A 27391-nucleotide genomic window follows, 5' to 3' on the forward strand; every position below is an offset into this window, starting at 1 on the left:
AGAACCCCTTGCAACATTTCCGGTAAGGTGGGTCTCATGATGAACTCCCTCAGCTTCCATTTGTCTGAGAAAGACTTTCTATCTCCTTCATTTTGAAGTATAACTTTACCAGGTAAAGTATTCTTGGTTGGCAGTTTGTTTGTTTGTTAGTTAGTTGACTAGGTAGGTAGTTAGTTAGTTAGTTAGTTAGTTTTAGCATTTTGAATACGTCATGCCATTCCCTCCCACTTGCAAAGTTTCTGCTGAGAAATCTGCGGATAGCCGATGGGGTTTCCCTCATCTGTGAGAAAATTATTTTTCTCTTGTTGCTTTTAAATCCTTTTTTTTCTTTGATTTTGGACAACTGTATTATAGTTTCTAAAACATAATTATTTGGGGCACCCGAGTGGCTCCGTCGGTTAAGCGTCCAACTTCAGGTCAGGTCACGATCTCGCAGTTCATGGGTTCGAGCGCCTCATCGGGCTCTGTGCTAACAGCTCAGAGCCTGGAGCTGGCTTTGGATTCTGTGTCTCCTTCTCTATCTGCCCCTCCCCTGCTCGCACTCTGTCTCTCTCTGTCTCTCAAAATTGAATAAACGTTAATTTTTTTAAATAAAATAAAATAAAATTAAATTAAATTAAATTAATTTCTTTAAATAAGCCCTCTGTCTCTTTCTCCCTCACTTCTTCTCCTGGAACTCTCACAATGTGTAAGCTATTTCTTTTCGTGGCATCCGTAGACTTTCTGCACTTTTTTTCTTTTTGTTCCTCTGACTGGATAGTTTCCAATGAGCCGTCTTTGAGTTCACCGTCCTCTCCTCCGCTTGGCCGAGCCTGAGGCTCTCTATTTAACTCTTCTCGTCAGTCATCACATCTCTCCTTTCTGAGACGTGTGTTTGGTTCCTCCTCCAGTTTTCTCAAAGTTAGATGGTGCTAGGGACCTGATCGGTGACTTGGCTGGCGTGGGACGTGGCCTCTGTGGCTGGGCTTCCTGGTCACACTCCATTATTTCTTTGCATAGTTTCTCTGCAACCGTCCCTCCCAGCTCTCCTTCTGGTGTTCCCATTACACTGTGTTGCTGGGCTAACTGTGCCCTACTTGATGCTAAGGCTGCCCCCATTTGCCTCTCTTGTCTTTGGATTCTATCCCCAATGACCCATCTTCAAGTTTACTGATTCTTTTTTTCTTAACTTAAATCTATGTGTCATCCCCTTAGTGAATTTTTCAACTCAGTTATGGTGCTTCTGAAAACTAGTATTTCCATTTGGTCTGTTTTTTTTTTAATACAGTTTATATCTCCTTATATTGATAGTTTCCATTTGATGATTATCAGCAGCCTCATACGATTCTTTTTAATTTTTTAAGCATGGATCTCTTCAGTTATCAGAACATATTTATAACTCTGTTTGGAAGTTTTTGTCTCTTAAATCTAGAGTCAGGTCTCTGTCCCGGGCAACATGCTTCAGCCCTCCCCCATGTCTAGGTTACACTCTCCTGTTTATTGAAAACTTGATGATTTAGAGAATAGATTGTAGGAACACTGGGTACTGACCCCTTCTGCCCCTTCTGCGGAACTTGTTAACATTGACGCCTAAAAATGAAAAAGCCTGCTCAAACACATTGACAGATATAGTGATATACGGACGCTTATGTAAAAAACAAATGTCTATCAAGTTCACATCACCTTTTCCTCTGCCATTTAAAATTAGATGAAAGGTAAATAGTGAAATCGGTGTGAGTACAGATCCCATCTAAGAACTCACATTCTGTGTGCCATACATTGTCACTAATGTTTTCAAAGTAATCTTGGAATAGTATTAAATTATGAAAGAACTGAGTTTTGGAGTATCAGTAAGGCATTTGTTCATCAGAGAATTTCAAATTCAAGAATAATTAGTGCTGATCATAACTCCTGATAACCAAAGAAAAGGATAAAGACTCGTGATCGTGTAAACATTCTCAGAGCCACTATTGACAGTGAGGTAAGAAATCAGGGGGAAAACAGTATCTGGAGATGTTCAGACTTTACTATTTCTTGGTTTCATAAAAAACAAGTTATCTTTGAGTATTAAGCTAAAATCACCGAGAGATTATGACTGGTAAGATGGCAAACGTTTGAAGTAGCTTCGAAAGCTAGGATTTTAAGAATTTTCTTTTATCCACAGGGCCCTCTAGTGGAAACAAGGGTGCCAAACCTGAATCTGCAGAGAAATCAGGCTTCCGTTTCCCACCAATATAAAATCTGGGCTCGGGAGACCTCTCTAGAAGTAGCCAGCTTCTGGGTCATCCCTTTCCTCATCAACAATGCATTTGCTTAGGGAAAAAAAAATGCCAATGTAGGTAAAAATTATAAAAGCTGATGTAATTTAGAATAAGAGATACTGTTTACATAGCAGGTAAACATATGACAATGATCTGCAGTTTTCCGGGAAATCTTTAAGTTAGTTGTAAGTTGTCTGTTGCTGAGTTTTTTTGCTGTATTTTTAAGACAAAGGATATTAATATCACTGGGCACGCATAGATCACCTCTCCGAAATCACTGGCTAATAAATATGCTGACCCTTTTAAAGTTATCAAACAAATATTTGAATTTTTTGCTCAAATCTGTCTCTTAAGTTTGTCCTTGTATTTCTTTGTAACCTCTTATTGTGGAAAACTTCCAACACGCACAACATCCCGCCTATTCATTATCCGACTTCAAGAACGATCAATTCACCCACTCCTTCAGCGCATAATAATTTCAAGTCTGGCTAGACCTTCTCATAAGCTAATGGGTGAAAAATATTTCCGCCCCTGCTGTCCCTCTATATGCTGCCTGAAGACCAGGCGACCCTGAGTCTAGACTCAAAGCTCTCTGGAGCCTCGCTGGTCCCTCCAGCAGTGACTCACTGTGGCTGCAGGGTCTGTTCGCCCTCCCCTGCGGGAGGCCTCCCATCTTGGCCAGTTGTTTCTGCAAATGCCTTTCTCCCTTGCTGCACGGAAGGACAGAGGTTGTGCCCTAGGCTGTTTTCCGTGCCCCATGTCTACTGACGTACACAGATACCGGGCGTGCGGGGAATTTCAGGAGACCTGACCTTTGCCTCAGGAGCTCTTAGAAGGTGTTTCTCTGCCAGCGTTAGGGCACCTGTGGGTTGTCCAAAATAGGGCTCTTTTCTCTCTGGAATCCAGTTAGGAAGAGACACTTCTTGGCAACCGGCCTCCAGCACGTCCCTTCCCTCGCTACAGCGTGAACTCGCGGACTTGACAAGAGGACGTACGCCTATCAACAAGGCTGCTGGGGGGCACAGAGGGCACAAGGGCCAGGCAGATTGCTGTAGGGTAGCGGAACCTTGCCCTCTGCCCACAGATCAGACAGAAGTAATGCTCAGAGAGGATTCAGTGGAGAGAAGATGCGTCAGCACGGAGCACGAGTCTGCAGTCAGGGCCCTAAAATGGGAGCTGGCCTCCTTGCACAGGTGTGTGGGTGAGGGAGGCAGCTCTAGACTCTTCCCAAAGCCACCCCACGACACTCGCCCCCAGCCTGTCCCGGAAGCCTTGGGCCCATCACTTGAGCTTTATGGTGTCTTCTGACCCGTTGCGTGTTTTCGGCGCGGTGTGTGGATTCCGTCCCTCTTAGCAAATCCCTTGTCTTCATCAAGCTCCAAGTTGAAGGGCACTTCCGGGAGATCATATTAGAGCGGAGCAGATGCCTTTGCAGGTATCCCTCTGTACTCTCCTCACAGTGCGGAAGCTGGAAGACACATTCCCTCGTCCCACAGTGGCCAGGCTCCTCGGCGATGCACAGGTGTGGTCGGGAGGCGAGCTCTGGCGGTGAGCGGACCCGCAGGCTCCCGCTGCTGGGGGGGCTGTGGTGGGTCCGGCACCCCCACAGCTCTCGCCCTCGGGGACCCCACTGTGGGCTATGAGGCGGTGCTGCTTCCAGACATCTAGGTCACCGTAGCGGTGACATGACCCCGACGGCTGCTTTCCGGGTTTTCCAACAGTCTTGAGACAACTTGATGTCTATATGAAGCCTTGTTTTAAGCTTGCATTGTTTGTGGTCCTGCGACGGTTGCTGGAGAACGCACAGCTCGTTGGATCCCACTTCCCAACGATCGCCACGGCGCAGGGCGCAGAACTGATGGAGGCGGGTAGGAAGGAGGGGAGAGGGGCCCGTTAGGAGGTTATCCCGGAGCCCTGGGGAGACTCCTTCACGACTTGTACTGCTGTGCGGCCACAGAGCCGAGGAGGCGGACCGATTCCCGGGCGGCTGGGGGACAAAATCAGTTGGGACTGACGGGGTGTAAGGGAGGCGCTGGTTCCCAGGATGCTTCCTAGCCATCCAGATAAAGCAACTGAACAGGCGGCCGCTTGCCACCGAGATAATGGATGATTAATTCAGCCTCAGACGTGGACTGTGAATTCAAGGTTTCATCGAGTCTTGCGAGTGGACAAGCCATCTAGATCGTGCCATACGCCCACTTTCGTAGCTCGGGGGAGAGGTCAGGATGTGATAAACATCCGAGAATTATCATCAGGTGAAGGCGGGCGCAGTGGAGAAGGGTGAGCGTAGACAGAGAGACGGTGGCCAGCGGGCTCCCGTGTCATCGGCCCAAACAGACTGTTCTTGCGTTGGTTTTTGTTCTTCCAACTTCCCGTCTTGCCTCTGTCTGCCTTTATCGCCATAATCCGCTATCCACACCGTTGGCCGCTACACTTTCTGAAACTCTTTTCCTTCCTCCGGTCCCTCCTAAGCATTTGACGAGTCCCCCGAGGTTAACTCAGAAGTTTTGCTTGCTCTGCTCACCACCGAAGGGCTGGTCTTGCACAGGGTTCTGAGCCCCGCTTGCACCTGCCGCGGCCTCCAGACCAGCACCGACTCACCTGTGTTCACCCTCCGCCCAGTCACTGGCTCACCCATGCCGGACAGAGCACAGCCCGCAGCGGCAGTAAGACATGGGGCTTGTCACAGACCGGGGCTGGCATCGGTGACTCGGGGTGGGGTGCAGGGAACGCGCAGGGGGCGATGGCAGTCATTCTGCCTCCAGCGGAAGGTCCCGGGCAGGACCCAGGCGGTGAGGCAGTTGCTAGCCCCGGTCAGCAAAGGGGGGCCGTCTGGGCTGATGCTCCGGGTCCCGTCCTGCTGGGACCAGACCAGCCCCAGCTCCCAGCCTGCCATAGACTCTGCCTGGCCACGCACCTGCCGTGTGGCTCACTTGCCTCCTGTGCGCGAGGCACTCCGAGTGGCCAGTCCAGCCTCGTTCTGTCACCGCCCCTCCCTGCCCGGTGTTCAAAGTCTGTGAGTCCCAGAGAGAAGGACTCACGCAGTTACTCCCCAGACTCTCTGGCACAGCACCGGCCTCTGGAAGGGCAGCCTGCCGACACCGGCTCTCCTGGCTTCCCGAGCGCGGTACGCACCTTCAGACCCCGTGGTGCGGGCAGCCGGGGCCCCATCTGGCGGGCTTGCTCCTGGCCTCCGTGCCTGAAATACTTCTGCTCATTGTGCATGGCCTCGTCTGATGTACTCCTCATATCCAACTTCGTCCAGCAAAAGTCAGCTGCTCTCCCCCACGTCCAGCCCCGCATCCACACCTCTGCATCGTTGGAGACATGTTGTTAATCCCGTGTCCCTAGTCCTCCGTCCTGGGAATGTGAGCCCTCGGCAGGGGCGGGGGGAGGGGGGGGAGGGCAGCGCCACCGTGCCCAGGAAGCCCTCCCGGCCTGAACACACCCTCTCCTACCCCAGCCTTGGAATGAACCCTAACTTCCCCTGACTTCCTCTTGCTCCTTTTTGCTTAACAGTGAAGTAGTAGACTGTGTGTAAGGCGTCATTTTATATTTTACAGTATTTAACCCTGATGTTTAAAACATATTAAATACCTAATACGTACAATACTTCATATTAAAGACGTGCCAATGCATTACACCAAATGTCACTTTTGACCATACGTTTCACCCTGTGTGATGATAACAAGGCTTCACCGGGTTATCTCGAGTCTACTGAAGGTACAAGTGCCTTCTCTGTCATCAACAAATGGCACCGATAGTCAGTATACATGTGGCTCTTAGTTTATTTTCTGATACGTTGTATGTTTATATTCTTAGGAAGATTAATAAAGGCCACACTCTTTGGGACTGGGAATAGATTTTTCTGGAAGCTGAATAAAACCTACAAGTACATTTGTCAAGTGCCCCGAGCCAGCAGATGGCAGTAGTTACACACGGTTTTGGAGTGAAGGCCCCAGTGTGATCAAACCGGAGGTGACGTTGCCTTTCTCCAGAAAGCTTCAATGCCATTCATACCACAGTTGACTTTTCTAGTGGAATTAGAACAAACTATAGACCAGCGCTCGTCAAACCACCTAACTGTTATTTGTTCAATGTCCATTGTTGGGAATGAAATTAAATGATCAAAACCCACCGAGGTTCTAACTTTGCGATATTTCCCATTAGCGTCTGCTTGAAGTCATGTTATCTATCGCCCAGGCACGTGGACCGCACGCAACAATGCAGGCCAGAGTCGTTCCCAAATCTACTGTTTATGACAACACGGAGATGCAGTTGCGTGTCATGTGCGATTTGGGGGAATAATCATTCAAATAATATGTCCTGGGTATTCCAAGAGATCTAGGTAGTCTTGCTGTGATCATTTGTCTCCTTCATGATGTCTTAACATTCAAATAATCTTGACAAAGTGTAAGATTTATTATAATGGAGCAGTGAACGCACACCGTAAAAATATTTAGTAACGACTGTGCCGCTGTGTTCTTGAAGACCTTGCCCCTTTGGAGTGACGAGATCATGGAACCAGAAGGGAGTTCCAATTCTTCACGGCAGATGCTGCATTTTCCCTGGACTGTGCTGGGTCCGTGCGGCCCATAATTCCTTCTCAACCTCCCGGAAGAGTGCCCACCACCCCCAAAACGTCAGCACTCATAAACCTTAGTTCTAGTTTTATTTGTCTTCATCTGTGTGCCTTCCCTGGTACATATGTCTTCCCCAGCTTGGTTACCAGCTTAAATCAAATCAGATCAATTTTTTTAAATCGGTTCATATTTTCCCCCAGCAATTAAGAATATTTTCTATTGGGAGGGGTTTATCATAACTCTAGTTGCCACACGACCAGAGACAGAAAATCTTATTATTTTTAACCTGTCGATCTGATCAGAGATATAAATAAAGTAATTGTCTTAAATTTATTTTTCTTTGTCTATGTAGAGCTTTAACATCTTTCCATGGGCTAACTGAGCCCTTATCTGTTTGAATGCATATAATATTTTAATATATCTTTGTCACATTGAAATTAAAACAAAATCCATAGTTGGTTAAACAGATAAGTAGTGAACTTGACGATGAATCTGAACACATTTCTAAGACTAAAACACAAAAGAAATAAAAGGCAGGGGGAGACAGAATAAGATTGAGGTCCAAGGACACAGAGGGCAGAGTGAGGGTGCCCAAAACATCTAGTCAGAGCTACCGTAGGTGTTAATGGGGAAGATGGAAATGGGGGAGAGATTATATTTCCAAGAATAATGTTGAGAGCATTCCAGAATTAACAAAAATATTAATTTTTGATGTATCCAAAATACTACCTCACTGGATAAAGCAGAAAAAAATCCACAACCAAAGACTTAATGAAACTTCAGAAGACCCCAATCCCCAAAATAAAGGTCTTAGTAGCAGCTTGAAAGAAAAGACAGTTTTCCTGTGCCTGACAGCTGGCTTCTCAACAGTAAATACGGAAGTTAGATCCCCGTGTAATAGCGTCGTTAAAATACTCGACAGAGTAACTATCAGCCTACGATTCTAAACCCAAAGAGACGGAATGATGAAGCAAGCGTGAAATAAACATATTTTCTGGCCACAAAAATGGAGACCATTAGCTGCCATAAACACCCTAGAAGTGTAAGTGTTGTCTGTCCTCCAGGAAGAAGATACATGAGGACTGTGACCAAAGAAGGTGAAAACCTTGCAGGCAAATAAACACCAGGCGCAACGTTGTAGTGACGTCTTTGCCACACCGACTAGGATGGCCGTTGACAGTGAGTCCCGCGTTTGGATCGCTAAGTGTCCCGCAAGGACAGAAGAGCTCTGGGCAGTGCCTGGTCCCGCTCCGTGCTGCAAACAGGTCCCCACTGGGAACCACGCCTGTGAGCAGACCAACCTGAGTGGACCGAGCAGACTCGGCCGTGCTGGATTTCTGAGGCTGGCGCAAAACGAATGCGTAGACAACTGAAAAGCGTGTCAATCAGGGGAGCAAATTTATGTAGTGCTCCTTAGGGCCTCTATGTGGGAGGAGAGAAAAAGTATTTTCCCATAGGGGAAGAGTCAGCCACTGCATCACAGGAGGTCCTAGATTCAATTCTGTCAAAGACAGGCAGCCGTGAACGCTGTGAGGCAGCTAGCATCTGGGTTACTGTATTACTTATTCGTTACTATATTACTTATTTTCGTTACTATTCGTTACTATTCGTTACTATTACTGTTTCGTAAACTATTTCGTTACTATTTTGTTACTATTCATTCCTTCCTATTCGTTACTATATTACTTATTTTTCTTAATTTCCACACATCTGTGTCCTTATGCCTCACATATGCATCATCTAAATACTAAAAACTGTAGTTTCCATCTGTGTGTGAGTGTGTGTGTGTGTATGGTGTAATTAATTTGCACAAAGTGCTTTGGAAATCCATTCTGATTCATTGTCTTTGTTGATAAATGTGAACTTCCTGCTACACTTAGCTGTTGTACTCTACCTTTGTCCCACTTTCTGCTTCTTTTTATGCTCATCGTTTGCTTTTTTTAATCTTTCAGGTTGAAAAGGTACATGCTGCTTGTTTTATTTGAAAGACACGCTGTGTAATCTCACCACATATAAGACATCCTATAACTAATCATCATTCTCTTCCTGAAAATATGAGAATATAATCACCTCCTCCCGGCTCAGGTATTGTTGTTAGTATTTCAGTTCTATTATTTATTTATGTATGTATGTACGTATGTATGTATGTATTTACTGAGGGAAAGAGAAAGAGAGCGCTCTATTTTTTACAGGGAGAGAGAATCCCAAGCAGGCTCCGGGCTCAGTGCGGAGCGCAACGTGGGGCTCGATCCCACGACCCTGGGATCATGACCTGCACTGAAATCAAGACCCAGACGCTCAACCGACTGAGCCACCCAGGTGCCCCACTCCTTTCAAAAATAGAATTGTTTGACACAGAAAACGGTTCTTTATCTTTACCGATCTATTCCCTATTTTCCTTGCTTGTCATTCCTCCTCGTTTCTCAGACCATCTAACTGCCAAGAGCTTCTTTCTTTTACAGGCAATTTCTTTACGAATCGCTTTGGAAAAGATTTATTTTTATGAACTCAGTTTTCGTGGAGCTCAAAGTATTTTGTGTGAACTCAACGTCCAGCTTCCCGTCTTTGTACCTCTAAGTGTGCCATCACTGGAACAGTGTCCCTTCTGTGAGCGTTCCCCACTTGTCTCCAGGTGCTGTAAAGTTAGGTGTCTGTCGTGAGCGCCACGGGGCTTCACTAACACGCGGAGGGATTTGGGTTCGTTCGGCCTGATTTGATGTAAACTGTGCTCTCTGCACTTTAAGGCATCGACGGCCTCCCAGACAGGGCCCAGGAGGGCCGCCGGTGCCGCTCTCTTCTCTAGCACTGAGCAGGTGTCCCCAGCCTGCTGCCTTCCTTCCCAGGAGCCTCGCCCTTGGTCTTCCTGGCACCTTACATCTTCGTGCTGCTCTGAAACTTGGGGCGGCTTGTTTACGTCCCGCTCTCGCCCCTTTCTCGATTTCCTATTCTGTCCACTGTGTTTCCACTGGGTTCCCGATGTCACTAAGCATAGCTTGAACACTGTATACATGTATTTCACCATTTAAGATTTTTATTTCATTTTTTATGATCTTCTTACTAAGTTCTTATATTTTTGCCCCTTGCTCATTTTACAGAGTCCATCGTTTATCACTTTAGATATTTTACCCACTTTCTTTGTACGCACTGTCTGAAAAGGGAGTACCTGAGGTTTCTGAGGGTAAGTGTGACACCTGCTGTTTCCTCTGTCCCCCGATAGCAGTGTGCCACTCACTGTGGTGACCTCATCTGCGTTCCGAGCCACCGGGGAGGCTGTGCAGGTGGACTGGGGTGACAGCAGTCCAGTGCCAGCCCCAGAACCGCTCTGGCCCCTGCAGTCCGGGCCACAGGGCCCTCACGCCTTCACCCCCAGACTGGGCTCCGTGCCACCACGCTGTCACCTGCGCCCATCCCCAGGATAAACCGGCTGTGCCTTGGCCGGCTCAGGCTCACACCACAAGCTTCCAGGGCTGTTTCGTGGCTGGTGTGGCCACCTCGGTGGTTTCAGTCACTTCTGTGCATCCGGTGTTGTGTTACCCCCGCCCGTGGCTGGGGTCTGCTCTTCCTTACTGTTGGAGGGAAGGGGTCTCAGCATGCTGCGTGACCCCAGCCTCTAGAGCTGCTGCTGGGCTCGATTCCCTTCCTTCTCAAGGAGTCTTTCACGGAGCATCCGTGCGCGTACCACGTCCGACAACGTCTGTGCGTTACCCTCAAAATAAGAATACGGTGTTAACTATGATGAAAGCTTTACCTGGAATAACAGCTGTTTTCCACCAGCCCCGGAGCCCAGTTTCTCTGTGCCTTCACGGCCTTAGTTGTCACGTTAAAAAGTCTTATTGCCCTAACCGTCCTCCATTCCCAGTTACAGGTATTTTCTCACTGTGCATTACCTGAGTGTAAATTCATCTTCATTCCTTTCTTTTGGTTTTCATGATGCTTGCTGGGCCGTTGACATCACATCTCCCATCAATTCCAGAAATTTCTCAAGAACTGTCTCCCATATGCCGCCTATCATCTCCTTTGAACATTCTCACTAAGTTGATTTTGTATCTTTTCTTTGTATCCACTTTTCTCTTGAACTCTCTCTAATATTTTAATCTCGATCACGTTTTATAGTCACACACTTTGTTGTAGGTGATGCTGACATGCCCCGGCTGCTCTAACAAAATACCACAGATTGGTGGGCTCGGACAACAGAAAGGTGTTTCTCATGGCTCTGAGGCTGGGAGCCCAAGATCAAGGCCGTGGCCCTGGTGAGGGCTCTCCAGCTGGCATGCAGATGGCCACTTTCTAGATGCGTCTCCATGCGCCTTTCCCGGGCTTGCGCACATGCGTTTCTCCCCTCTGGTGAGGACACTGAGCCCAGCTGGAGGGCCCCTCCTCAGGACCTCATCTAAACGTAATCACCCCCTCATGCCGCTGCACCATCAGGGCTCCACATGGGGTGTGGTGACAGATGTTGAGTCCGCACCACAGCTGGTGTCCTTGCCCACGTCCTGCAAGTCACTTGCTGTCTCCCCAGTCACTTTCTGTCATGCGACCCATCTGTTGAGTGTTTTAGCTTAGTGACTATATTTGTATTTATTTCCAGAAGGCTTTCTTCTAAGATTACGTGTGCATGTTTGTGTGTATGTAGTGAACACGAGACGAACTCTTTCACACAATCTTTTTCTCTGACGACGGGGAGATATTTTCTGTCTATTCCACACATAAACCGAGAGCTCACAGGCAGACGTCGAGGATTCCCACTTCTGATCTGGTCCTGATTTCTGCACTCAGGCAGGCTCCCGTCCCAAGCTTTGGTTCCATCAGGGGCTACAAAACAGAAGCTCTGGGTCGCCCCATCTGGAACCGCCCTCCCGGTGGGCTCGCTCTCCACCACGTGCCCATCTCCTTGCAACGCAGTCAAGACACTGGAGTTGCTAATCAGCTTTTCATGTGGCTTCTAAGGAAGTCCTCTCACTTACCTATGTACGGACATGTGCTTCTTAGTGTGTGTTTTGAATATTATTTCAAAATACCCGTAGAAGGTGACGTATGACACCAGATTTTCAGTTCTGACTTTGCTCTACAGCAAGAAATACTTTTTAAATTACAATTCAGAACATAGGCACACATACCGTGTGATGCTTTCTGATATTTTGTATTTTCTTCTCCTTCATCTGTACTCGTGTGGTTGCTGTCAATCAACCTAGTTTTATGACCCATTAATAGTTTTGACCCACCAGTTGAAAAGCACCGATCTCTCTGGCTGTTTTGCTGGCGTTGTTCTTAAGCAATTAGTTTGTTTACCATAGAATGGAGGTTCTCCCAGGAACAATGGACAATGGCAGTAAGGAAAATCGGCCAGTATGGGAATCCGTGTAAAGGAGCAGACAGGGAATCTCTTGCTCCTTGCACGACTCATTGAAAATGGCCGGGAAGCAAAGAGTTTTCAGTTCAATTCTTGTGTTTGTGGCCAGTGTGGCTTGAAGTTTAGAGGCCATGAAGCCAAGGCTCAACCTTAAATCTTTACTCAGCCTTGAATAATAAATGCAGAAGAAAAGTACACTTCTGTCTGGGTCTTCCCACACAGTTGACATAGGGCATTGCTTAACAGAGAGGACCTGACGGGAGGGTCGGGGATCTTGACCAACATGGAAGCACTGGTCTTCGCTCGGCGGATGATGTGCGCAGCTCTCCCGGTGCCACATGGCCTTTTGATCTTATGACACCTAAGAGAGAAAATGGACACATTTGCAGTGGGCACTGGAATAACTAGAAAAGGTTGCTGGTGATGGAAAGCGATCGGCCGTGGTTTGGGGAGCCCCAGGCACAACTCAACTGCCAAGAGCTGAAAAGATATATAGCCACGTAACCCAAGTACATTCAAGACTGTGGAACGTTGGTTAGGAAGTTGTGTCAGACTCCAAGTGTTACAAGTGCCAGATTTATGAAGAGAACCCTACCCAGCATTTGGGGAATGCATTTTTCTTGTCCTCGAGTTAATGGAGATACGTATAACATATAATTGTTTATATTTATGTCGTAAATATAAATGTGATATAAATGCCATGTAACATAAATGTTATAAATATAAATGTGATATAAATGCCATATAACATAAATGTAAATGTTATATATATGTCGGCTTTGTTCTAAGTGCTTCATTAGCATTTATCGTTTACGACAATCTTACGAAGTGGTTACCACTACCGCTCTATCTGACAAGTGGATATATCTTACTATGAAGATAGTAAATGGTGTAGATGGGATCAAGCTTTGGGTTACTGAGACCCGAGAACAGAAACTGAATCCTAGGCTGGCTACCTCTGATGGAGCATACTTCTCACATCAAAAAAGTCCATGATGGAAATGTGCTCTTACATGTTCAAGAACTTAGAAATACTCTACCACAGAAGGTACCTTCAACAGAAGCCTTCAAGGACACCCTTATTGGATATGAACAGACCTGCAGCTCCTCCTGGGGGCTGCCCCCTTTGTGGGTGGCTGGGAAGGGAATTGATTGAGTCTGGGACACTAGACTCATGGTTGAGCCAGTGCTTTCCACAACAGATAAGGTTGTGATACAGATAAGATAAGATACTTTTGATCAGGACCCGGGGAGGGTCTATAGCGGCTTGACGTGCCTGGTCCCTGCCGGGACAGAGGTTTTCACAAGTGTATACAGAACCAGGATCGCAACAGAAGACTGGAAACTGACTGAGACCAGAGCCTGGACAAGGGCTTTAGGGACACCTGGAGATGGGCTTAAACTTCATGGGCATTAGAATCACCCAGGGGCTCTATAGGCACAGGTCACTGAGCTGTACCCCACATGCTGACTCAGGGTCTGGTGCAGGCCACGCACCTCATTTGGGAGCTCCCCAAATGTTGAAGTGGAACCCAACTTTGAGAACAGGTATCCTAAAGAGAGAAATTGGTGGTTGACATCCATAATAAATTGAACGTTACATTAGAACTACGTTACGTTAGAAACTTTTAGAAAAAAAGAAATAGGCCAATAGGAAGAGAAAGTCAGCTTATCACGGCAGTGGAACGGCTCCTGTATAAAACGTCACCACGGGGCAGATAAAGGAGGCAGAAGTGAAGCGCAGACAAGGAGACTGTCTACGGGTGCAGGACCCATTCCCGCAACATGATAAGGCAGGATCAAGCCGTGGTGTTATGTCAGTGATGAACTCAGAGGAATCCAAGGCCACAGAAATCTGCAAGGGGGCGATCACCGAGGATAAGGCTGGGCACACGTGAGGGATTTTTCCCTTGACTGCTTTTGCGTTCCCCACGCTTCTTTCTCTGTTTATCTATGTTCATCAGGTCCTTCTGCCTCCCTAGCACCATAGTGAGTCAGAAGAAAATGGCAGCCAACAGGTGTAGCTGCCCATTATTAGTTATTATATGCAGTAATGGAGGAGAAAATATTGGCTGCCTCCGTAAAGATCCACATTCCACAAATACACAGGTGTCTTCACAGAAACACAGCTTGGCTTGTGGCCACCACGAGTGATGAGAGATGGCCCCCAGCTCGGAGGGTCCAGGGTGGGTCTGGGGTGGCCCATGAACATGGCATCTGCCGTCGGGTGGGCCATGTCCTGAGTCATCCATCCACGTCTGAAAGGCAGAAGAGGAACAAAATGGCGCATTCCCTTATTCCACTTTCCCACCAACTTTGTCAGCTTGATGATATTGGGAAGAAAGTGACAGACATAATTGCAGAGGAGACTTTAAGTTTTTGTTTTATTTTTGTTTTGAATGGTTGTCTGGTTCTTTTTAGCATTTTATGCTGCTTAGTGTAATGGCGCCTGAGAGCTATTAAGACAGTCATTTGTGTCTAGATGTGAGGGAACATGGCATAATCATTTTACAGATGAGAAATCTATAATAGAAAAAAATGTGATTTGCCTAAGGTCACAAACTGAGCCAGAGCCGGAGTCTGAAGGAGTTCATCTGCACTTGTCAGAGAAGCGGCGTCCGCGTTATGGGAAATGGAAGAATGCGCATTAGCGTTCCTTGAATTGACTCAAGAATATATTCAAATTCTTATGCTTAGTCAAATCTGTAGCTTGGGGAAATGAATGGGCGATTTGCGGGATTCTGCGTTGGGAAAGTAATGAGTCTGACTGTCGTTTTCCCCATAGTATTGTTCTTCCCCGTGTCGACTTGGTTGCCCATTTCGGAGCTAATCATCTCAAAAAAAAATTTTTTTTTTTCATTTAGGGAAGAAGTTAAACTTTTGATGAGGAAAAAAATCATAATTTCTACTGCTTTTGAAATTTTCGGAGTCTCCGTTCCAGACGTAGCGGAACTACGGTGCTGATATTCTGAAAACAGAGTACGAGCTGAAACTCTGTGTTCATCTCTTTCCCGGTTTAGTGATCAGTGTGACGGGGAGAGATTAGTATCAGCGCGATAAAATTACCATATGTTTGGAACGCACGTGTTTTGTTTTCCAGCACTCAAGTTCACCGTCCTGAATCCCTACGCCCCACACCGATAATAGGTGTGACATAAACGCCTCTCCACATGGCCTGTGTGCCAGAATTCATTTCCAATTTCTGTTGCCTCCTACCTTGACTCTAGCAGGAGGGTGAGAGATGGTGTCAGAGCCTAGGAGGGGGTCACGGGCAGGAAACAGGCGTAAGTAAAAAGTCGAGTTTACCATATATGTATTCGGGAGGTTCCAAGTGCAAGAACCCAGTTATACCTGGACAACATCAAACTTCACGTTACCTCATGTATTTTAGGATTAATAAGCTTAAAATAGCTTCTAATGGGTCTTAGTCAAATAAAAAATGTGTATCGATCACATCCTTCTCTTTTCCATTATGAACCAAAGCTGATGCAATGAACCAAAAAGCCTATTTACCTGACGTGTTTATGAGCATTTATCCAAGTGACCCTAAGATTTTCAAGACGGAGCAATGTGTTTGTTGCAGAAAATAAATAGGTTATAAGGATAGATTAGAAATTACTCTTTCCCAACTTGTAAGAGCCTATAATAATGTCCATTTTATCACATCGAATAATACCCTCAGTCTAAAACATAGGGGTGGCCGTACCGTCATTCGCTTTAAATGTCAAAAACTCTGGGGCAGCTCGGTGGCTCAGTCGGTTGAGCGTCCTACTTCGGCTCAGGTCATGATCTCAGAGTTTGTGAGTTCAAGCCTCATGCTGGGCTCTGTGCCGATGGTACAGAGACGGCTTGGGAGTCTCTCTGTCTCTCTCTCTGACTCTGCCTACCCCCCGCATGCTCTCTCTCTCTCAAAAATAAATAAATAAACTTTTTTTTTTTAATGTCACAAACTGAAAAAATAATTACTTGAATTCACTAGGAACTAGTGTTTTGACCTTGCTGAACCTAGAGATGTGGGCGTGGACATCATTTTCCCTGATCTACACCACAGGGTCCAATCCCCATACAACCTTGAGATCTTTTTCTCACATTTCCTACCCATTCCTGCAGGAAACCTTGTTGCTCTGCCTTCGAGCAACATCTGGAATGTCACCACTTCCCACAATTCCCACCGCTAGTGGGCACCGCAGCAGAACGTCTGCAGGGCTAGGGCACCCCATCTGGATAGTTGTCCCCACGTCAACCCCGGCAGTCCTGCCTCTTCTTCCCAAAGAGAAACCAGAAAAACGTGAGCCAAATCGCGGCCCTCCCCTGCTCTCCCTTTCAGAGAAAGGATGGACTCGTGTTCAATGCGGTCCGGGGGGCTCGGCCCTCTGCCCTCTAACCTCTGCTCCCGTGTCCCGTCATCCCGCCTTCTCCAGCAGAATGCCTGCTTCGCCCTTTCTCAGATGGGCTGCCCTCTCCTCCCCTAATGACTTCCTTCTGCAAAACACACTCACTCAGACGTTGGTTTGGCTAAGTGTCGGCTCAGAGGTCACGTCCCGGGCCAAGGTCTTGTCCTGCGTTACTCGCTGATGTCCCGTAAGGTCCTAGGACGATGGAGGTATTCAAACAGCATTTAAGGGGAGAACGGAATGCATATTAGAACTGTTAGTAAAAAAATCTATATCAATAGTTTCTGGCAAAATCAAACCAGATTGTAGTTCTGTAGCATTTATTTCGGAAGAGCATTTTAAAATAGAACTTCAAAGGGGGAATTTGAGAGCTGCTCTAAAACCTGTCATTATCAATCTCCACCTGACCCACGCAGAAATGGGCACTGTTGGTTCTTTGTAGTGTCCTCTGGTGAAAGCTAAGCGAAGAACAGGCAAAAAAAAAAAAAAAAAAAAAAGTCATAATTGACTTGTGCAAGAGGCTATTCACTGCCACTTGTTTTATTGAAACGAGGCTGAAAATAGCCCCATAAGCAGGGGACCATGACATTCGAGGAGCTGTAAGTACAGGACGGGGAGATCCCTTGTCACTGGTGGGGAATGACCTCTGGGACACACCGCTAACTGATTAGCAAGGGCTGTATGATTGTCAATGTCTAGAACCGTATTCTTTCCCCGTCCAGATCCGTGCTGCATCTGTACACGCAAGGAGTTCGAGCCCCGCGTCAGGCTCTGTGATGACAGCTCAGAGCCTGGAGCCTGCTTCGGATTCTGTGTCTCCCTCTCTGTCTGCCCCTCCCCTGCTTGTGCACTCTCTCTCTTTCTCTGTCTCTCTCAAAAATAAATCAGTGTGTATTTTTTTTAAAAAGTCACACCTAGATAAATAAGTAGATGGAAATTATTTTAATTTTTAAAAAAAAATTTTATGTTTATTTGTTTATTTGTTGAGAAAGAAAGAGAGAGCAAACCAGGGAGGGGCAGAGAGAGAGAGGGAGAGAGAGAATCCCAAGTAGGCTCCGTGCTCTGAGTGCAGAGCCCCATGCCGAGTTCCAGCTCACAAACTTTGAGACCATGACCTGAGCCAACACCAAGAGTTGGACGCTCAACTGACTGAGCCACCCAGGACACCTGAGAGAGAGAGAATTTTAATTATTCTACCAATATTTACACATTTGTTTGCCTCTGAATAAGATAAAAATTAGGGACAGAAACCAAAACCATACAAATGTTTCCCTCTAAGAAAAGAGAGCAAATCGTGGAGACTAGAAACCTTTAGAGTCTGTATTTTAATATTCAGAACCATACAAATGGTTTACATTGTTTAAACTGTGATTAAATCAAAATGAGTATGAGCAAGTCCTGAAATTTGAAGCTGAATCCCGATGAAGGCACCAGTGGGTCAGGATAGTGGCCGACCCACACCCACCGCAGGGGAGTGTCCCCAGGCCTTGAGAGCGTGGCTGAGCGCACGTCCACAGCCCCATGCACCCAACGCCAACAAGACTGACAAATCAGTATATGCTCTGTGTGGCTGTTCTGGTTATTTATGGCGATGTTGGTCAGATGTTTCTCTCTATATCTATCTATCTATCTATCTATCTATCATCTCTCTCTCTCTATATATATATATAGAGAGAGAGAGAGAGAGAGACATACATAGAGCAAGAAAATTAATATGAAACTACTATAATACATCACGTTAGCAACCAAGCCATTTTGGGTAATGTTCAGATTTCTCTAAAGTGAAGGAGAACCTGACACTTAAAACTCCATGCTGTTCATAACCCTCTTGACGTTCACACAGCCCTCGACTTTGCCAGGATCATTCCTTCCTTTCACGAAGATCCGCTAATGAGACCTCCATTTCTCAAACACCAGAATTTGGGCCTGTTTTTTTAAAGGATTTTTTTTTTCATTTTTTTTATCAGTCTTTTGGAAGACTAGAAACTTAAATATGCACATTGTATTTTTTTTTTGTTTTGGCTTTACTAGTCACACATTGTCTTCTGCATCCATTTCTCCTCTACTTATCAGCAAGCTCTTCTCTGTTCCCCAGGGACAATTCCAGGATTTCTAAAAGTCGATGACTTTTCTCCCTATTGGCCTTATTTCTAAATTTTATATGTTTAAATGGCTTCCTCTTAACGAGAGGTGTTCAAAAATACTTGCCTTCTACAAAATCGAGCGAGCTGTGTAAAAACAAGTTCTCTAAAAAGCAACATTGAGCCATTTATGTTTTTTAATTTTTTTGTAATGTTTTTATTTATTTTTTGAGACAGAGAGAGACAGAGCATGAGCAGGGGAGGGGCAGAGAGAGAGGGAGACACAGAATCTGAAACAGGCTTCAGGCTCTGAGTTGTCAGCACAGAGCCCAATGCAGGGCTCAAACCCATGAACCGTGAGATCATGACCTGAGCCAAAGTCAGACGCTTAACCGACTGAGCCACCCAGGCGCCCCCAACATTGGGCCATTTCATCCGTTAATCAGAGTCTGAGCAAACAAAGTGGAACCATGAGGTCACTTTCCCAGAGATACTTAGATTACGTTCAAAGGTTATTGCTAAAGTGGAAATTATAGTTTAAAGTCTGTCTGAAACCCTGAGCACGATCTTATGAACACAATAATATTAAGTAGATTAAATTAATACCACACATCGTAAGGAAATTAAATTCTAAAATGTATACTTAAAGTATCTTTATAAAGCTTTCTTTGTAATCTGGATAAAAGCGACCTAAGATATAATTATGGGTTTAAGAAGTAATCATATTAAAAAATGCTACATAAAATATGTGACAGGCATCCCAGATCATTCACATTTTGTGCAGATTGCTGACTTATAAACTGCACAAAATCTGTGAGTATACTCTCCTATGTGTTTAGTAGGAGCTAAAAGTTTATTTTTTTCTGTTCCACAAATCAAAATGGAACAGGAATAAATGTTAACAGAACTGAAGTGGCACTTTTTCAGAACAAAATACAAATTTTCGCCAGTTATGGGAAAATTACCAAACTGGAAGCAAAGTCAGGTGTAGACGTTCGCAAATCAAACAAAATCAGCTACAAATCTAAATTGATCCAAAGCTTGTGCGTGAAGCTCTCTGAAATCACTCACTCAGACTCATTATTTCTGGGACAAGTGGCATCTCCTGAGGGCACATTAAGTGACGCAGCTCCACAGTGCCTTCTGGAAGGATTGGACATGCGGCCCCGGGAAATGTTTTAATATCCTCCAGCGAGGAAAAGTTTATGAGTCAGTGTTACATTGGCGCAGGAAGATGGCCTCCCCGGCCGGTATGTTGTTAATATTATGTCTGATAAATCTGCTCTGTGGAAAGCTCTGATCACTTGTGCAATTGGGGTACGCACTCCTGGGGCACACGTGAAACTCCCCTGGCTGCCTCCTCATTTACCCCCTAAATGCCAGTAGCCGGTCGCCCCGGCAGGCGTGCCCTTAAGCAAAGACTGAACACAGTTTAATGAAGGTGAACTTCTTATGTCTTTCGTACACAGATGTCAAGTTTAGAACCTTGTTGACAAATCGCCCATGAAATTAAAAATAAATAACTTCTAATACAACGAAGGCGTCTACTCGGGATTACACAAATTTAGGGTGTTATAGAGACACTCATGTTGATGCTTCAGTAAATATTTTAAAATGCTGGGGGTCGGTTTCGAGAGCAGTGTTCTATGGTTGACAACGTATTCAAATTTCTATTCAAAAATCTTTTTTACGGATAACATCTTCTGATGACAAAATAAGTATACGCTTATTTCAGAATATTTAGAAAAATTAGAAAGATGTAAAAAGGAACTGCGCGATCAAACATCCCGTCACGAATCAATAATCGCGACTATCATCTTCGTTTTCTCCTAATTTCTTTCCTCTGCGCAAATCTGTACATATCTGAAAGAGATTGTGATTCTGAGATGCGATGGTGAACTGTGTGGTTTTCATTTAAGAAATCATGGATATTTTATATTGCTACTAGAAAGCATTTTTAAAAGACTACTTAATATCTCAGTATTAGGTAAAATATTTGCTTATATTCTTTTGTTGGGTATGATGATGGTGTGATAATTTAACTTTACAACTTTTCACTGTTGTGGGTGCATATTGGAGAATTATTTAGGTTCACGTGATGATGGATTTGCTGGAAGAAACACAAGAAACAAGTAGGATGACAGAAGAATAAGTTTGCCAAAATGTTTGTAATTGTTGAAGCTGGAAGATGGCCTCACATTCTTTGCAGATCTGTGTTTGTCATAGTATTTATGTGACGGTGAGAATCCAATGTTATCCACAAATATAGTCCATTATGCTTATGCTTTAAAAACAATATCTATTTTTCATGTCTAAAATGCACTACTCCTTATAATTCTAAAGTTAATTTCTGGGGCGCTGGGGTGGCTCAGTCGGCTAAGCGTCCGACTTCAGCTCAGGTCATGATCTCACAGTTTGTGAGTTCAAGCTCCACGTCAGGCTCTGTGCTGATGGCTCAGAGCCTGGAACCTGCTTCGGATTCTGTGTCTCTCTCTCTCTCTACCCCTCCCTAGATCACATTGTCTCTCTCTCTCTCTCTCTCTCTCTCTCTCTCTCTCTCTTTCTCAAAAATAAACATTTAAAAACAATTTAGAAATTTAAAGTTATTTTCTGATTCTTTCTTTGTTCCACTGACCTACCTGTGTTTGCATTAATATTGTGCCCTGTTAATGTTACAGATTTTAATTCAGGTTAATCAGATGAGAACAAGCCCCACGTTCAGGGCAGGCCCCTTACCCTCGTGTTCGGTCTCCATGGCTCTGGTCTGGTCTCTCAGCTTCTGCCTCTGCCTCCCGTTTCTCAAAGGCCGGCATCCGGTGTGACAGGTGGGCTTTGGCAAACCCTCCGGCCTGGTAGCAAATCGTCTCCTGCTCCAGGTTTCCTTCCAACCTTCAGGCTGGTGTGGCCTTCTCTTTCTGGCCCGAAGATTGGCTGACTATCCCCTGTTTTCAGTTTGCTCATAACTGAACCACGTGAGCTCTCCTCACGCCCAGGGCTTGCTAGGTACCCAGACGTGCGGCTGCCTGGCCTCAGCCTTCCCGCTAAGGTGCTGAGCTCCTCTGGTCCCACCACTGTCGGTCTGTTGACTTGAGATGCTCACCAGTTAAACCCACATCCTTGAATGTCCTTTATGGCCACCCTTCTGGACGGAGAAGGGATGGTCTCTTATTCCCCCTCTCTGGTCTCCGTCACCTTGGAGTATGGACTGTATTTGTGAAAAATCCAATCCCCTGACCCCAACGCTCTTGCTGCTTGCTGCAGAGTGTGGTTTGCAAAGATCACATCCAGGCATCACCCGCCTGTCTTCCTCCTGTTCGTTTCTGGAAGATGCAGTTTTCAGTGAGATTCTATTTGTTTTCTCTCGTCGTAGACAACCTAGCCCGTTGAGCAGGGTGACCACAACCCGCCCCTCGGGCATCCAGCTCAGTAGGGCGCGTGTCCTGCTGGGCTCTGGGGGTGGCTGGGAGTGCCATCTGTGGCTGCGGCTCCCTCCCCAACTCACCCCTGCTGTTGCAACAAGTCCCTCCTCATGGCTGTAGGACGAGTGTCCCTGTTTCCCGGCGGGTGTCAGCAAGTCATTGCTGCCCTGTGTGTCTCCATCCGCAGGGCCGGACACCTGGGTCCTGCCCACACTGTGCATTTCTGGCTTCCCTTTCTGTAACCAGACAGAGAGAACTCTTCCCAAGTGGCTCCTGTGAACAGGCCACGCCCACACGGAGAACCTCCTCATTTCGTGGTCAACGGTGCCTTACAATCTAAATTGGCCATGGGAGTAACATCCCTCACACTCCCAGCCCTGGCAACGTTGTACGGGTTGTGCACATAGGAACGGAACACGATGTGCATTGGCTCCTACGGGAACGAAGCTCTGGGAGGGTCTTGGCTGACTCTGGAAGTTGGTGTCACCGGCTCTGCTTTTCCTGTGCACATCTTCATAGAGAGAGAAAGGTTGTACGGTGGTTATGAAGTGAAGCTGCCCACGAAATACTTGTTTTTTTAAATGTTTTAATTTTTATTTATTTTTGAGAGACAGAGAGAGACAGAGCATGAGTTGGGGAGGGGCAGAGAGACAGGCAGACACAGGAACCGAACAGGCGCCAGGCTCCGAGCTGTCCGCACAGAGCCCGAAACAGAGCTCGAGCCCACAAACCATGAGATCATGACCTGAGCCGAAGTCGGCTTTCTGGAAGTCCTTCTGGTTGGCTGCCTGCTCCATTCTTACCTGGGGCAAAGGAGCTCGAAGCCTGCCTACGTGGGGTGGGGCGAGAAAAGGCAGATATAAAGAGACAAATACACCCGAAATAAGACCTTGCACGGCTACACGGAGGCGGCTTCCCAAATGTCAACTTAAACCAGAAGCTCCTGCACTACAAAGTTGCACAGAATTTGTGCTGTTTTCATCGATCGCCAGGCGCCTTGAGTGCAACCAGTGCCGGCGGTCTAGGGAGGGGTGAGAAGAGCCCCGTGTGTCACAAAGACGTGTTTGTACCTCATCGCGGTCTCCAGGGCACTGCCACGGAGGTTCTTATTCGAAACCCCCAGTTATCCTGAGAAAACATATGAGATTGCTTTTCTCATTTTAAAAATGATACAGATTAGATTTAGTGATGTACTTGATACGTTTATGTAAGACAGAAAAACATAGATAAATCTTCTGATATTTATTCCAGAATTTATTTTTCCATTATCACTCCATCTCAGCCAAAAATCTCATTGGCTTCTAATATTGTCAAAGTAAATAATGGTTGTTTCTAAGGAAAATCAGAACTATTACCAGATATGGCTTTTTGAAAGGAAAAGGAACAGACATTAGCGTTCTTTGGAATAAAAAAAAGAGAGAGCTATAAGAAAAATAATTACATATAAACAACCCAAGTTTATCCCATGAATATTGGTGTCTCAATAGATTGTCAGGTGTACAGGTACATAATAATACATGTGTGCAGGGTGAATTGTGAAAGAAACAAAGTTTGAGAATTAAGTATGACTACATACTAAAGATCTAATTAAAACACAGAGAAGGGTTACCAATATTATGTTCCACAGTTATGCAGTTATAATCTGTTCTTTCTTTCAAGTTCAAATGAATATAATCCAACACAGAAAATGCATTTAAAATCTTGCCATGTTCAATCTGATATATCAAGAGAACAGCCTATTCTTCTATAGTTTTTGTGAATCCTTTGGACACAAAATTCAATAAATGTTTAATTATTAATCCTTTTAAAGTGCGGACTTTCAGCCATAAAATTCTGACTCCCCATTTGGCTTGTGTGTCATCCTGAAAGCGTATCGAGTGATGGTCTCACCTCTCTGGTCAGGTCAGGTCGCCTCACAATAGATATTGATCACCATTGGCACGGCTCGGGAGGAGCCGGACTTGTTTGGGAGCCATTCACTTGGGGCTTCTAGAAATGACCTTCAGATAAACTTGGGAGATTGACAGTGATGTACCTCTGTCAGTCTCCATGGAAACAGCCATGTGATTTCCCCCCCCCAGAATGTCCTACCATCCAATGTCCTTTTCCAACACACGCTAAAGGTAAAAATCTCAACATCTCAATAGAATCCATTGTTTTCATAAGTGTGAAATGTATGCCTTGTAAGAAACAGATATTAAAATAAAACCTTTCTCTGTGAAGTTCAGTAAACTTAACTGTCTCTTTAGCTTTATCTGACTCATTTTTTCTAATGCTTAGATAACCTCCCAAGCATGGAGAATGGCATATTTAAGAGCGGTAGCAAGATGGAGAAAATACTGACACTGATACAATTAAAACACAGATTACTTGGGATTGATTTTCTTCTCAAGAAGCCTCCCAGCGACAGAAAGTATCTCCTTCATCACTGACTACAAGCTGCAAATCTATTTTCAATGGTTGCAACTATATCCCAAACAAAATAAATATAATGTGAACAAGCACATCACGTACTTGTTCATCCTATTTAATTGATGTAACATTTCCCAGCCCGGTTATTATATGCTCCTGAAAACATCTGAACTCGCCTACAGAAGGCAATCTCCCTGGCTGAGTAGGTTGAGCAATTATTTATTTACTTGTATTTATTAAACTGCGTTACATGTTGCAGATGCCACGAGGCACGGAGACAACCAACTGGAGAGGGGATTCCCTGCAGGCACCTTGGGAACCAACTGGGAGAATGAGAGGCAAGAAACAAATAAACTGTTCACTACGCCACAAGTTAATAAATGAACACTGTAACCACGGTTATGGGGTGGCTTGGATGCACGATGATGGGGACCTGAACCAGGGTGAGAGGGAGAGGAGACGGCATCACATCGATGCTTTTGATGCATCAACAAAGGTTGATAGAAATTGCTGATGCATTCAATGGGGGGGGGTGAGGGAAAGAGAGGACGGGGGGCTCCTGGGTTCCCCATGAGCCACGGGGAGCTACCAGTACCATCCGCTGAGACCCCAGTAACTCCCGCTTGAGTGTGGGCACCAATCCAACCACTGGACCACGGTGAGGGGAAGCATAGACAAGGGAAGCTGCTGTGACTGATTCCCCCTAAAACCTGACCCCAATATTCCTGGCCACACGGGAGCTCCGAGCCTTCTGTGTCAAACGGTGCTTGTTGGAGCAGAGCAAACACCCTCCAAGCTCCCTGAGGTTGGAGATGAAAACACTTAAATAACATAACTACCCACACGGAGCCACAGGAGAAGCCACCCAACTTATTAGAGAAGGTCACTGAAAACCACTACCTCTTGTAAAGAAGAACGTACCCAGGAAGAACCAAATGGTTCTAAATGGTTTGGGGAGAAGGCGATTGGGAACATTTTTATATGTGAGCTTCTAAGAACCTTATAGGCCACTTGGAAGTCTGACCCACGGGCATTTCTCCAATGGTAGAAACAGAACAAATTAAAAATAAATAAATAAATAAATAAATAAAATAAAGTGATAGGAAATAATTAAAATAAATAAAATAAAATAAAATAAAATAAAATAAAATAAAAATAAAATCTCCACCCTTGTCAGAAAAATTGATGAGGCTATTAAAATGGGAATCCTCTCCAATTTGGGTGCCTTTGTCTACTGCCACACTGTAATATAATTATCACATATATTAAAATACTTTTGTTAATAACAGAAAGAAGCAGAACAAATGAATAATCAGGCAACTCTCTCTGCTTTTTGTCTATTCATATCCTTCAGACACATTTCAGGGTTTAAGAGAGCTGAGTGCCCATCATTTTCGAAAGTTAAATTCTATCCCACAAGTAGATTAGATTATTCAGAGTACTAGAATACTAGTATTATTCAGAATACTAGAGCATTCAGATTAAATATTCAGAGTGACTTTCTTTCTTTCTTTCTTTCTTTCTGTCTCTTCCTCTCTCTCTCTCTCTTTCTTCTTTTCTTTCTTTGTCAGTAACATTTCTAATTATTTGGTAAAACGGAAGAACATTTTCAGTGGGGAAACGATGAGCAAGGTGCTTGAAGGCATATTGGTTTTTACCATCGGACAACCATTCTCACCAGAAACTGTAAAATCTCACCCGATCCATTTTCCTTTTTACCTCCATGTGGTGTTGGAAGCATGCGGAACATTTTCTGAGGGCCTCAGGTGGCCAGTGCCTTCAAAATGTAAGGAAAACAAAAGCGGTTGAAAACAATTTTTCTGCCCTGAAGGAAGGGATTCATGACAGCCTCCTTCCCAAGTGAGAGAACAGGCACTTTCTGCAAACTCTCACTGAAAATAATAGGATTTGTGGGAACAGAAAGGCGGGGCCAGTGCTCAAAGTCTGGCAGACCCAACAGAAACGTGGCCACAGGAATGTCCCCACAGCACACCAGTCACTGAAGACTTAACCATGAGGTTCACCCGTGTCCTTTGTCTCATCATTCCTGGAAACACTGTCGCTAACGGAGACCGTGTTTGAAAGAACTGAAATTCTCGTCCAGGTTGGACTTTCGTCATCAATCTGTGGCCTTAATGGAAAACGTCTTTGCTGCTTATATGGGTTTCCTGCGGCTGCTGTAACAAATTACTACCAATGGGGGGTACTTAACACAACCAAAACTTATTCTGTCTCAGCCTGGGGGACAGATGTGCCAAATCATCGCCATGCTCCCTGTGAAGGCTCTTGGGGAGAACCCCCGGTCTCCTCCTGCTTCTGGCGTGTCCAGAAATCCTCAGCATCTCTCCAATCTGCCTACAAGTTCACACGGCCTTCTCCTCCGTGTCCTAGACTTCCAGGGACACCGATCATTGTGTCACGGCCGCCCTTCTCCACGAGGGCCTCGTCTTAACTCGATTACATCCGAAAACCCATCTCCAGATAAGATTGCATTCACCGGTTCTAGGGGGTGGGCACAGGCATGTCTATTTGGCGGACGCGGTTCCTACCAATCTATTTATCTTGGTCTGTCCTCGACGTCTCTCCAGGTAGCTTAAGAGAGTGAGAGGCACTGGGTTTTGAAGCCTCCAACTTAGCCAGGATTCCATGAAACAGAAGGTGCTTACAACTCACCGACCAAACTTTTGAGAGAAAAGGCAGTCCAAAAATTTACAAATGTACAAAAGACGCAAACCAGACGTGCCCCAGGCAAACAGGGGGCAGAGTTGTCTTAGCCAGGAAAAAGTGTCTCTATGGAGTTTCACCTTTTTTCTTGAAGCCTTCTTACACTGTCAAAATGCTTCACGTATTTGTGAGAAAACGTATAAACATTGCCTAGGAGCTGGTTATCTGTCATTGGGGGATATTCTTCT

At 45.4% G+C, this 27391-nt stretch overlaps 1 long non-coding RNA gene across 1 annotated transcript; it reads left to right on the forward strand.

Annotated features, from left to right (window-relative positions):
• Positions 1-24560, forward strand: LOC125914863 (uncharacterized). Its single transcript, XR_007455464.1, has 3 exons — positions 1-112; positions 8776-8908; positions 24348-24560. It is a non-coding gene; the product is annotated as an uncharacterized LOC125914863 (long non-coding RNA).
• Positions 24561-27391: the final 2831 nt, after the last annotated feature.

This window comes from Panthera uncia (assembly GCF_023721935.1).
Source record: "Panthera uncia isolate 11264 chromosome D3 unlocalized genomic scaffold, Puncia_PCG_1.0 HiC_scaffold_8, whole genome shotgun sequence".
In the NCBI taxonomy this organism is placed as follows: domain Eukaryota; kingdom Metazoa; phylum Chordata; class Mammalia; order Carnivora; family Felidae; genus Panthera; species Panthera uncia.